Source organism: Copidosoma floridanum, unplaced genomic scaffold, assembly GCF_036245765.1.
Source record: "Copidosoma floridanum isolate Cflo_tuat_1 unplaced genomic scaffold, Cflo_Japanese_pri ptg000025l, whole genome shotgun sequence".
Lineage (NCBI taxonomy): Eukaryota > Metazoa > Arthropoda > Insecta > Hymenoptera > Encyrtidae > Copidosoma > Copidosoma floridanum.
The window spans coordinates 720,439-734,817 of record NW_028321902.1 but is presented as its reverse complement, the minus strand read 5'-3'; positions in this window follow the sequence as shown (position 1 = coordinate 734,817).

Below are 14,379 nucleotides of genomic sequence, written 5' to 3'. Positions count from 1 at the left end.
TGGGAGTACGTACATTGCTGCCGTCACTGGCCATGGAAGAGTCACTGTCAGCATTTGTAGAATTTTTAAGACAATTCTCCCTGCACAAAACATATCAAATACCTTAATTTCAATCAATTGGTTACAATTGAAAATGATGAAAGTACTGCGTACCTGTGATTTTTTAGGAAAGTTGATGCAGTTTTGGCAAACAGCTGCCCACAATTATTACACTTGGCTTTTGCTTTATGATCATGGATAGTGCGAGTGAACCCATGCCATTCATCGTGTAGTTTAGGAGTCATGCTGTAATAAAAAATTAATCAATACTTTGCAACATACATCGTGTGCGAAGAAACACATTATTAATTGCTATTTCATAGAACTGTAACACAGTGCACAGTCTTTAACGTACTTGGATTGCGTGTGTAATTGATACTGCAGACACTTTAAGTAACAAATGGATTAAAGAAAAATCAACTGTAAGTAATGATGTAAATAAAAATCAAAATTTTGTTTAAAACACTTATCCACTTAACCTTGAATCTTTATTTTATTTTTAACGTGATTTTTTTTCAACGATCTACCATACATAAGCGAAGAGAAAAGTCTCTGTGCATGAGAAAACTTACTAAGTACAAAAATAACTTGCTCTCAGATGCTGACTAATTAATTTTGTTTAATAAAATGTAAAAATATGCAGTTTGTCATCATATGTCACAACTAAAGCTAGAAACGAGCTTAAAATACCTATACATACAAAAACACAAGCACAAAATATCGACCAACCTGCTAACACAACACGACAATTCAAAAACTGATGCACTCTTGAATTTTATTTATTAACTTTTGAACACTTGCTTTTGGCCTAAAAAACTTAAATTGTCTGGACACAGCTGTGCAGACCCACCAGTAGGTCTGTATAGACATGAAGCATGCAGGCCAGGTCTAATTGCGACGGTCAACCAGACCTCATGCGGACCTATCTAAAGGTCTGTATAGACCTCATGTATGCAGACCAGGTCTAATTAACATCCCTGGTTGAGGGCTCGCTCCTCTGCCTTGTAGTTAAAAAGTGTGTCAAATCAAATGCCCCTGATCGTTGGCAACTGTCGCGCATGCGGCACCATTGATACTGTTAGTCATCATGATTAGCTCGCTCTGTCACTTCTGGCAGATTCCATAAGGTTGCAGTACCGCAGGGATCGGCCCACTCAATCTAATTAAACATAAACATCCGCTGCACTCCGGACACATGCTCCACATATATGTCTCTGGACCATCGGACGGTGTCACTTACCATAAAGTGCCGCATCATCCCGGCGTACCATCTGCCTATCCGGAGCAGTTTAAGGACCCTCTCGTTGCGCCCGTCCCAGGCTCCGAGCGCACCAACGACGAAGGCCTCTACCTCGACGTGGTATCCTCTCGCTGTCAGCTTATCAGCAATCGGTTGGTACTTGGAGATCTTCTCCTGTCTCGCCCGGGTAAGCGCCTCCCTCCGATTCTCATATGGCACGCACACTTCCACGATGGTTACTCGGTGGGCAGTCTCGTCGCGCACAACGATGTCCGGTCTAAGCGCAGCCGCTCGCCCGCGCGTCCCCATGACGGTCTTATTCACGGCAATGACCCCCGCACAGCGCGCGGCCCTGACGAGGCGACTCTGCAGGTTGTCGTGGCACCGCCACCTTGCCGTCGAATGCGGCCCACAGTGGCACAGAACGTGCGGGAGCGACTCGAGCCCCGCCCCGCACCACCGGCATCTCTTATCCAGCCCCTGGATCCCTAGAATTGCAGCCGTGACAGGCAGCACGTTGAGGCGGGCTCGGTGATTGAAGCGCCACTTGCAGAAGCGGGTGTTCCTGCCAGTCCTGAGGAAGTGATTGGACGCTGCACTCCTCCTCGTCACCTCAAACACCTTGCCCTGGTCCCTTTTGGCCTCCAGGACGCCAGCATAATGCATCCCAAGGCTCGCACGCAGAGCATGGATGACGCCGTTTTTATTTTCCGGCAGCAGCGGCCCAGCCTGTCCGCCCACGGTCAGCCCCAGCGATCCTCTCTCCGGATACCACTGCCAGGACAAACCCAGCCTTGTACTCAACCTTTCGGTGGACGCTCTCACCCTAGACTAGTACGACGAGCCTGCGCCGGACAATGGCATCTCCATATCTCCTGACAGGTAGCGCGCGATGTCGCTCTCGGTCGCACGCTTACGGAGTCATTTCGAGGCGGCTTTCTGTAGGAGCTCCATGGCCAGTCCACTTACATTAGGGTCTTTGGCATATAGAAGCCTGTAGCTATGTGTCACTGTAAGTAGATCGTATAGATCCGCCAAGGGCAACAGTCCGCCGCCACCCTGTCTCGGGGCGATGTGCACGATCTCGGTGCTCGCTCGCTGGGGTAGACCCATCCATGCCTTGGCCATCCTCCTGATCTCCTTGTCCGCCGTCACGAGGTACTCCTTCTCGATGCTGGCACCCTGCATAATGAAGTCCAGTCTTGGCAGCAGGAAGGTCCCCACCGCATCCAGCTTCTGCCACGGTGCCAGCAGAGACTCGTTGATCTTGCCAGCGTCGGCCACGAGGTCCCTGATGCCCGAGACCGGTGTTTGACGCACCTGGTAACCGGTTGGTATGCCCAGGTGTTCGTAGGCCTCCTCACGTTCCAGCGCGGGCATGCGCGCCCCCTGCAGCTCGAAAACGGTCAGCCGCACGCCCCCGTTGCGCCCTCCGATGACGTGGAGGGTCGCGCACTTAGTCGGGTTGAAAGCTATGCCTATTGCCGCCGCCGCCCTCTCAGCAGCCTCCAGCAGCGACGCCATCCCCTCCAGTGAGTTGGCAACCAAGGCCCCATCGTCGGCATAAAAGAGGTTGTTGTATCTTCTGCCACTTAGCGTGTAGCTCTCTTATGATGTCGCTATAGTTCGAAGAAGGACCTCCAGGGTCAGGTTGAAGACGTCCGGGCTCAATGGACATCCCTGGACCTCGATGGGGGCCGTGGTGCCACCCGCCACCCGCACAGTGGTGGTAAGGCTCGAGTACAACGAACTTATGACACGCCTCACCTTGAGCGGAAGTCCATGGCCCTCGAGCGCTCGATAGATGGAAGAGTCACTACCCCGCGTCCTGACGTCCCTCAGCAGCTCCCCAAGCACAAAATTATGCTCAAAGCAACCCTCGAAATTTAAGAAGCCCTTCTGCGACGCGCTGAAGCGAGCGCTGTTGGTGCCCCATCTCTTTACTCTCTCGGAGAGCAGCGCTGTGAAGAGCTTCGGTGTTGTGTTGCCGAGAGCAATTGGCTGCCAATTGCGGAGGTCGTCCCTGTCGCCCTTCTTATGCAGGAGGATGGTCTCCGAAACGCCCCACTCAGCAGGGACCCCCTCAGTTCTCCAGACCGCGTTGTACAGCTCCGTGAGCACCAGTGCAGCCGGATCAGCTCTCCTCAGGTTGTCATAGGTGATGCCATCTGGGCCTGGCGCAGTGTTGGTGCGGCGCCTCAGGCACCCGTTCACCTCCTCCTCCGTAAACGGCTTGCACAAAGCGTCACTGCTGCCCTGCGTCGGGGGGTCTCTCTGGAGCACATCCGGCCACTCATCCCCGCCGTCCCTGCCCACCGCCTGCCGCCGAAAGTGATCTTCTACCCTCTCTTTGCTGATCTCACATCGATGATCGGCGGCCGCCAGGATCAACTGCACGGCCCGCTTTCTATTATTTCTGTAGAGACGCTGCAGGTTCGTGGCCGCCTGTATCCTGTCCGTGTGCTCCGGAGCCCGTGGTTGTCTCCTCACCCTCCCCCTCTCCGTCGAGCCGTTTCGCCTCTCAAATCTGCCCAGAAAGGTGTTGATTCTTGGCATTATATCGACAAGCTGCTGTTTGTTTCGTATTTGTATGAGGGCGTTCTTGACCTCCATCTGCTCGGGCTTCGACCGCTGCCGCGTTCGCCTTTGATTTTCCGGCGCTCCCGCGTCCCTCTCTGTGTTATTGAGACTCTCTCGCTGTGGGCCCGCTGGGATTTCCGCGGCCTGGCCAGCGTCGATGTTGATGTTATTGTTTGCGCTTTGCCACATCGCCGCGTCTCCCGTCGCATCGATTGAAGACAACTCAGGCCCCGCGGGGACAGCATTCGCAGGTGCTGGAGACGGAGCAAGCCTATCGTCGTCGCTATTTGCAGTGGTGTTGACTGTGTATGCCAGACTTATTGCTGTCGGCGTAGCGAACGACGTCGCACTCGATGTGTTCGGCGATCCGTCACTGGAGGCCGGTTCAGGTGTGGGTGGTTTTACGGTACCTGCCTCCGGACTCCGCTCCCGCTGCGGGGGGCTGCGGTCCATCTCCCGCTGTAGTTGTTGCTGCTGCTGCTGCTGCTGCGCAGGTCGCCGTTGCCGCCGCCGCTGTCGATGCCCCGCGTCCTCCGCGGCCGCACTCGGCTCGGCCGCCGGCAGCAGGGCTCGCCTTATGCCGGCTCGTCTTGCCATGTCCACCGCACCCGATCTTACACCCTCAAACTCGGTGACACACTCCGCACAGTGATCGGACACTACTTTCCGCGGATATCGTTTGTCCAACGGAGCCACGAAATCACAGTTCCAACACTTGTATCTGTAGGGTACATCCTCATGGTGCTGTTGTGCACGGCGGATATAGTTTTCTATTTTCCGCGCACCTCTGTATACGCACCCCATACACAACGGACACTGTAGTATTTCAAACTCCCTGATGGGCAGGAGGACGACGAACGCGTTGTCCTCGTGAATTACCTTCTTGTCGGGTTCCATGACAGCCGCAGCCGCCATGGCGATTTTTGATGGATTAATCAAGTGTTACACGCACAGCCGGCACCAGCACTCGCGTGGTAAATATTGCTTTTTCACAAGCGTTCTTACTGACAGCCCTCGCGCGAGTATACTTAATTTAAGACATCCTGTCGTAGACAGGTACAATTGATGTTGTATGTTGTCAGTGTGTAATTGTAAGCTTTGTACGTGTATATATTGATTATATTATCACATATATTCTGTCAGTCTTTTGCTTTCTTGTTATTATTATCACTTTTTTTTTTTTTTTTTCCGTTATGGTTTACGTTACGTACTGCCGGCGGGCCGTGCTCGCACCCTTGGGGCCGTCGCACCCGGGGGACCATGCTCCAAGCGCAAGTGCTTATTGATTTCCTTAACTGCCGTGGCCTCGGGTTTGTCGGGCACATAGCCGCATTCCCGGCATTTAACTTTAATATTGCCCGGCAGCAGGTCATGGTGGTTTTTTAGGTGTTTCGCAAGGTCCCCCTTCCGCGACGCCCCCGTGAAGTAAGCTCTCTTGTTCCCACTCCATAGGGCGAGCCCCGCCGCCTCAGGTGCGCAAAGATCGCACCTGAGCTGGGCCACCAGCGGGTATAGAATATAAAAGTCGTTTACTATTATGTGGCCGCAAATTGGGCCTACCGCAAGATCGGCACGCAAACGCTTGCTCGCATGGTCGCTCCTCGGCCCCGGCTAAGTCGTTGGTCACTCTGGGGTGTGCACTTGTCACTCCAAGAAAAGATTTTGTCACAGCAAGTCTATATTTTCTATTATCACTTACCGCAACAGTTTGTAGTGATTCACACACAGCAAAGTCTATTGCACACACACAGAGTTTGGTTTTGATTGAATTTTGTTATTAATTTTGTTTGTGGCGTAGGCCGGTTAGTTGTCGCGCGAGAAAATACAAACTCGGTGACACACTCCGCACAGTGATCGGACACTATTTTCCGCGGATGTTGTTTGTCTAACGGAGCCACGAAATCACAGTTCCAACACTTGTACCCGTAGGGAACGTTCTCGTGGTGCTGTTGTGCACGGCGGATATAGTTTTCTATTTTCCGCGCACCTCTGTATACGCACCCCACACACAACGGACACTGTAGTATTTTAAACTCCCTGATGGGCAGGAGGACGACGAACGCGTTGTCCTCGTGAATCACCTTCTTGTCGGGTTCCATGACAGCCGCAGCCGCCATGGCGATTTTTGATGGATTAATCAAGTGTTGCATTATGTTTATTGATTGTAGCAACTTCCTGCCTTGCGGCAGGTACATGTGTTGATTGTGTCAGTGTGTATAAACATTGTCATATTTACATCATTAGTAGAGCCGCGTACGTTGTGCTCTTATTGCTTTTAACATTTAATTGCATGCTAGTCATTTATTAGTCGCTTAACGATATTTTATATAAGTCAATCTTTCATAAATCTTTGGATATATGTATATATAAATCGCTTATAGACTAGGATGTAAAATCCAGATACGCTTACAAGAAAAGATAAAACACATTGTTTCATACCTAATTTTGGCGTTGTCAAATCACAGTTAGTTAATATAAAGTACAATTTAATAGACGATCAGAAAACCAAAACAAAAACAAAGATAATGAACAAGGGCAGTACAAGTACATCCCGTACCCCTAGTTCGCCTGGCTAGGCCCGGGCTCGTCGGTGCCCGTCCTCTGGTCGCTGTATTGGCGCACACCCGAGACGTGCTCCACATATATGTCGCGGGACCATCTGATCGTCTCGCTGACCATCAGCTTACGCATTAGTCCGGCGTATCGCCCACTTATCTTCAACAGGCGCAAGACCCTCTCGTTCTACCCGCATCACGTGCCCAGGGCGCCGACCAGAGAGGCCCCCACCTCGACCGCGTACCCTTGTCGCCTAAGGTCCTCCGCAAGCTCGTGATATTTTTGCACTTTTTCTTCTCTAGCTTCGCGGAAGGCCCCCAAACGGTTTTTAAAGGGCACAGCAACGTCGATGATGGTGATCCTGCGCTGCGTCTCGTCTCTGACGACCAGGTCAGGCCTCATCTGCTGGCGCTCCCGGTCGACACCCCTAACCCGGCGATTTATCGACACCTCCCCAGGCGCGCGCGTCGCCTTCGCGAAGCGATCAAGGATGTTGTTGTGTCGCCTCGCAATTGCCGCCAAGCTCGGTCCGCAGTGCTGGATCACATGGGGGAGCGTCTCCAGCCTCGCCCCGCACCTCCTGCAGCTCTTATCGGCCCCAGCCAACCACCTGTTCGCAGCATTGAGCGGCAGCACATTCAGCCGGGCTCTGTGCACGAATCGCCACTCTGCGAAGCGCGTAAAGCTGCCGCTTCTCAAGAAGTAGTTGGCCGTTGGAGAGCGGGACGTGACTTCATATACCTTGCCTTGATCTTTTTTCGCAAGCAGTCGCTCCCTGTAGCGCTCCACCAGTGCGGCCCGGAGCCGGCGCACGATCTGCGCCCTAGCCTGGGGCGTGACGAGCACTCTGCCTCTCGCACCCCGGCACTCCAGGGCCATCTCCCGGCGCTCAGGCGACCAACTCCACCTCACACCGAGCGTCCCATTCAGCCTGCGCGCCGCGTTCCGCGCCCTCGACCACAAAGAGACAAGGTCACTCGACGGCTGCGCCAGGTCTCCATCCAGACAGGTACTCGGCCAAATCACTCTAGCTCGCTCTCCTCTTTATCCGGGTTTTGACAGCCTCCCGCAGGGCGGACCACGCCAATCCACTCACCCGCTCGTCGGCTGCTTGCAGCATTCTATATGCATGAGCTATTGTGAGTAAGTCAGCCATGTCCGCCAGTGGCAGCAGTCCACCTCCACCCATTGACGGGGGGAGAAAGACCACCTCCACGCTTGCCCTTTGCGGGAGGTGCATCCATCCCAGAGCCGCGAAGAGCTTGGCCGTCGTCAGGCCCAGGGCTAGCGGCTTCCAGTTGGCGATATCGCCTCGCTCTCTTTTTTTGTAGACGAGGACGGTCTTGGACTCCTTCCACGCCCCCGGGGTCATCTTAAGCTTCAGGTACGTGTTGTAGGGTGCCCTTAGCACGTGACACCCCGGGTCCGCCCTCCTCAGGTCTGCGTAGGTTACTTCATAAAACCCGGGCGAAGAGTTACTCATTCTCCCGAGTCGTCGTTTCACCTCTGCCTCGCCGAAGAGGGCGCATAGCCTGTTGCTACTTTCGGGGCTCGGCTCCGTCTCCTCAAACACTGGCGGCAGCTCTCCAGGTGGCTCTCGGTGCGCGTGGGTCTGCCGGAAGTGCTCCCGCACCTTCTCCGTGCTGAGTTCGCAACGCTCGGGAGGCCCGTCCAACACCTCCTGCACCGCACGCCGTCTATTTTCAAGGAAGGTCGGTAGTGTTAGCGGGGGAAAACATTTGCGCGGTGAGGGGAAACCAGCGATGAATGAAGATTTGGCAACGTCGTACGGGTCTTAAATGTGTGTGTTCATGTACACGCATCAGGTGTCTCTGCACACTCTACACTGTCTGCTCGTCTGCTGCGTGCTGCGTCGGTTACGACAGCGTTCGTGTATCAATGTTTTTGTGATAAAGCTGTAAGTAATTAACCGCTACATATCTTTCATGGGATGATATTTCAACGAACGTGTTTTCCGTAAAAGATGTTCTTGCGAAAATTCAAAGAATTTATAATGAAAAAATGTATTCGCCAACTTTTTCCCCCATGTCGTCTATCATTCCCAAAACAGTGATTAAAAATCTAAGTCAAAATAAAGTAGATTTTAATATTATTGTTGATAAATTTATGGAAGGTAATGATGATTTAAGATCGTTTCTAATAAATGGGCAAAGCCCTTTAATCAAAAGAGCTACCAGTGTAAATAAAATACTTGAATTTTTAAATGACTTGACAAGTCTCATTCAGCATGGGATGTCAGAAAAGTAGGATGATTTCTAAGATAAGTGATTCAAACTATGAGCATGTGATTTTGTAATGTGCAAAAAAATTGTATCTTAAGAAGAAATAATAAATTTGAAATTAAAAAAAATGAATAAATAGCGTGTTATTAACATTTATTGTTTTTTATGGGAAGGGGTGGGCGTTCTGTACATACACTCACGCACACACGTAAGCTTGTATTTTATGCGTGAAGGCATAAATATCTACAATAATATTGAGATATTGACTGATCAACATCCTGGAACATTTTGAATTTCCCGCCACTTACGACGTTGCCGTTGCGTTTCGGTCGAGCTTTTATTTAATTCTTTATTTATAAACGAATCAGACGATCCTTGCAAAACTTGGTATACATCAAATTAATAACATTATCTGTAACATATAAAAAAATTGGCCAAATTCACTGGCCCAATTTGCTTAAAACTGTGATTTAGTCAGTTCTCCCATAAGCGACAGTGTTAAAATGACTTAACTTTGAAATTCAATATCTCGAAAACGAAACAGAGGAACCTCTTTAAATTTTGACTGGTTTATTGTAACAACAATAAAAACGTCTGGTCAAAATTTCAGAAAAATTCGTTGGAAAATTCAATCACTACCGAACGTCCTTAAGGAATAACTTCTGTATTCACGTAGCCGCCGCCTTCTATCCCTGCCTCTCTCGTCCCCCGTCCTCGTCATCAGCCCCGCCGCCAGCCCAAGGCCGCTCAGGCCTGCTCCCCCGCCCCCGCCGCCGACCGCCATCTCGAGGGCGATCCCTTCCACCCCCGTCCCTCCCCCCAGCCGCCGTCCGCGAGAAGCGCGACAGATACCCGGCACATCAAGCAGATAGCTCCTCGAGTTGACGAGCATCCATAGCCCGGGCCGCAAGGGCCACCAGCGCTACCTGATCGGCGGTCATTGGCCTATCGCCTCGGTTGAGTCTTCTGTTCTCCAGTCGAGGAGGCCTCTCGCCCACAGGACCCACAAGCAGCCCTCGGGCCCGGGCCACCGCCCCCCCGCGAGCGCGGCCCGGGCGAGGGACAAGTACAACGTTGCGGCCACGCAGGCCCGACTCCCCCTTGCGCTCTTCTCTGTTTTTCCGTACCATCGCGGCCAAGGCGTCGATCGGCACGCTCGCGCTGGCGTCCCTACTAACGCTACTCTTATCGCTCTTGATCGTCCCGCGAGCCGCTGTAGGTGTTATTGCTACGAGGTCCCCGACCCCCGTCAAGTCCTCACTCGCGCTCTTCTCGTTTATTCCCCCGCGAGTTGACAATGTTTGGGAGAGAGGATTATCCGCGCTCAGGCCGCCACCGCCCGGTCGCTCGTTCGCCTCTCCCTCTCCCCTACTCGGAGAGGGCAAGCTAGATGTTGAGCCGCTCGTATGGCTTTGCGCGCAGAGCCAGGCAGCAACGGCCGAGTCGGTGTTTACATTGGCGCGCAAGAGGCCCCGCGGGGACAGTACGCGAGAGCCCGCGGCAGACTCGCCAGCCGATCCTATTACAACATTGATGGCGCTATTTGTCGCTGTCCTTGACTCTCTCCCATCATATTTCGTGTTGAATTTTATATTATTTTTATTCTAATTTCATGTTAAATTTATTTATATTTTTTTCTTCTTTTATCTTAATTACAAATATGCACTAGATTAGACACACAGCTTGAATCTCAAACAATGTAAGCGGGCCTGCGTGCCTACTATTTCCGCCAAATGTAAGGCAATGTATTAAGCTTTGGCTATTAAGGACCCTGAGTCTTTAGCCTTAATAAACTATTCAATTTAATTCAATTCAATCATACCACGGTTCATTGGCCTCTTCGTTACTTGCTTCGTGCAAGGGCAAGCCGCACAATGCCGCGTCACTTGCAGGGGTTAACATATCGACGGGAGAGGGGCTGCAAAGACCAGCAGTGTATACATTTGCTATCTCCCCTTCGGCCGCTCCTCCATCGCTTACATTACTATGATCGCTTTCATGCGCCGATCCTCGATCGCCCGCCTCCCTTTCAGATTCCACTCTAGGGGATCGCCCAAGCACTGCGCCGCTCACCGGAGCAGCCATGCGGGACCGGGCGCCCAGGGTCAAATTCGTGTTTCCGTCGTATAGGCTTGGGGCCTCCCCCCCCTCACCGGTCAAGGTGTAAACGTTATCGACGACATCGAAAAACATGCCCTCCCCGCTAAGGCACCCCGACCCACCGCCACCACCGCCGGCAGAGCGGCCAGGGGCAGACGGCGCACCCACCGGATCCTCGTTCGTCGGGGGACCCACGCCCCCGCCAGACAAAGCCACAGATCCGCCCGGCGACGCCGCCCGCCGTCCGTCCGGCCCCACCCGCAGCACGAGAGCCACTCGCCGCCCCTGCCTGGCCAATTTTTTAAAGTGCTCCGCTCTCGTCATCCTGACAAACGGAGGCGTAGGGCTGGGCTGGGCGCCAAGCAACACCCGCCGCTGGGTCTCCACCAGAGTGGACGCAGCCCCAGGCTGGCCGCCCCCCGGCCCCGGGGACCCGTTGCCCCCGCCGGATGTTATTGCAGGTGCTGACGACGAATACCCAGTGACGGGCCCGGAGCCGGAGGTCCCGCCATCCGACACTTTGCCCGCACCCGGCGACCCGCGGCCAGAGGAGGACGAGGCACTCGAGCCCGACGAGGACTCGAGACGCTGCACCCCCCGCCCGCCAGGGCAAGCCGCACTTTCACCGCCCCGGACGCCGACCCCCACACGACGCTATCTCTTCCATTTAAGCTCCTAGCCTCCCGAGTGGGCAGGCTCAGGCCCGCCCGGCTGATCATCCTGGTGTTAGTGGACGTACTACCGGCGGGCCGTGCTCGCACCCTTGGGGCCGTCGCACCCGGGGGACCATGCTCCAAGCGCAAGTGCTTATTGATTTCCTTAACTGCCGTGGCCTCGGGTTTGTCGGGCACATAGCCGCATTCCCGGCATTTAACTTTAATATAGTTTTTTGACACAATTGTGTCAAAGCCGACATTTTTGAGTCACCGAAAGCTACTGCTTACGATGAGTGGTACTGAAGAAACTCCGCCTATCGGCAGTGAATTCGAGTAGGCCTCGAAAATTGAGGCGTTGCTCAAGAGCGAATACAATAAGGTTTGCTCTAGAGCGCTTAACCTAGTAGCATCGCTACGAAGTTACAAGATTGATCCGCAAAATATTGTGGTTCAACCTATCCAATCCACACCGACCATCTTCGGAGCTAAGCCTTTAGCGGGGAGGAAGACTAGGTCCAAAGCTTCGGCTAAGAACGAAGCACGAAATCCCACCAAACAGGTGGAATCGAGCAAGAGCAAGGAATGCTTTGCACTACAAGCCCGCACGGAAACCGCTGTCGTGGCCCTATAGGCCTTAAAATTGAAGCGTGATGAAAGTCATGCGTAAATGATTGACTTCCGCTCGATAGAGTTGGAGATCGAATCCCTGAGGTCGAAACCTAATAAGGATACGGCTTCGGGGGAATCTCGACAGTAGTCCAACGGCTACTCTCAAGAGGGTGCACGGCTGAACATCTGACGATTCTGAACCACAGAGGGATGAAGTGAAGAGAATGATCACCCTTCGACCTTGGCCAAAGGCCGAGAAGCGATGTCAAACAAACGTTTTTTGTCGACTTTATAAGGCTAGTTCTCGCATAACACTTGCGTGCGGGGCAAAATCGCTGCGGGCGAGGCGTAGCGGTGGACATCGGTGGCTAGCGGCTCGGTCCTCTTCTATCCTGGCGCCTATATTTGAATGATTCAAGTATTACTTGCTCTATTTTACTCAGCTATTTAACACTTTTCTGTAAGTTTAAACTTTTTTACGAATCCGAAGTGAAAAAAACCTTTTTTTAATAAAAAATTTTTTTTTCGATTTTTTGATACATTTTTTAAATTTATTCTGCAATACTGTTTTAGTAAAAATATTCTAGTCTTTTTTAAACAATGATAATCTATTTTTAACAATAATTAACAATATTAAATGTAAATGTTTAGTCAGCGATGTTCGTAGAACAAGCGTTTCGCATACACGTACGCTTATGGATTTATATATTAAATAATTTTCATAAATCATAATATCTAACGGTTCAGCTAAATGCTCTTTTACAAGATTCAAGAAACTTTTAAACTTATCTAACTATGACTAGTTAAATTGATACATTTAAAAAAATATAAGAACATTCTGTATAACATTTTTGAAGTGTCACGCAGAAACGAGTGTTTTCATTAAGTTACGTGCATTTCAGAAGACATGATACGTCTCGAAACATGCGTAAGCTATATAATATTGTACTTTAATGAACTACTTCAGTTTTACAATGTAATTGAAAAACAAACAATGCAATTTATTTCAAAGATACCATTTTATTATACTTAAGTCCCATGTTTCTATGACATTATTTAATTTTATTTTTTTTTTTTCCGAAAAAATATTTAGATTTTTAATAGTGATTACATGTTTAAAAAACAAAAATTACTTTTTAAAGTTTTTTTGCTGTACATTTCATTATAAGTAGTCACATTCTTCAGTTTTCTGTCACTTATACCTTCTTTGAAATCATAAAATAATAGAGAGACAATGCAAGAGAGATAAACGTTCCATCTCGCATTCCATTGTCTGTCTCAATCCGTGATCATCCTCTCACTCTGTATATTTGCATGTTTTTTGCCCTAGTAAAACTGTGAAGTACTCTGGAATAATGGTCATGCTTAATAAATAACGAAGATTTCCATCATCAGTACCCATACCGTCATATACATATATGGTATAGGTATACTAATACAATATTGTGTACGATTATGACCATACAGTCGATAATATAGAACACTACCGTTGCCGTAGTAGTTCACAATAACTTATTTAAATCCTCACCGCAGTACATACTTGAGACTTCTGCTCAGAGCGGGATACAACAGATTTGTGCATCATTTCCTAATTTATTGTGAAAGTGAAAATGTCGAGTAAGCGAGGTGATTTGTACCAAAGATTTTATGAAGCTTATTTGCGAGCATATCCTAATGTGTCAAAGGAAGAAAACCAAAAGAAGACGTGTACAGAATGGAACGCTGCAAAAAGTGATGCCAAGACACCCGCAGACTTTGATTCTTTCATTGAAAGTTCCATTAAATCTCTTGACTTAATTGCTACACAAAATCGGTCCAAAAAATCGCTATTGACTTATTTTGGACAGGTAATTTTGAACATATTTTTAATGGTTTTAATTTGTATAAGCAGTCTTACAAAATATAATTTAAATATGCATGGATTGTAGAGGCTATGTTTGTTTGTTTATTTACATTCGAATTTTCTGAATACTGTTTAAATCTATAACTAGAGTTTAATAATAAATAGTATATTGATTTTATTGCATAAATAATATTTTTCGGAATTATATCATTTCTTTTACTTTTCACTTTACGAAGTGAATAAATAAATTAATTCATTAATTTAAATATTTTTCTTACTTTTTTATTCAAGTTTTGATTACATTTACCTTTATTATGTTTACTATAAGGGGTGGGGGGAAGGTTCCAAAATATTATTGTAGTTTACGTGGGGGGTTGGGGGGGTCAAAATTAAAAAAAAATGTGTTTACGTAATTAATGGACGGCCCCTTGTCTACAGTCTCTTTTCATTCACGTTTTTTACTTCATATCTTGATATATGCTTAACATTGCTCAGATTTCAACTCTTTTACAA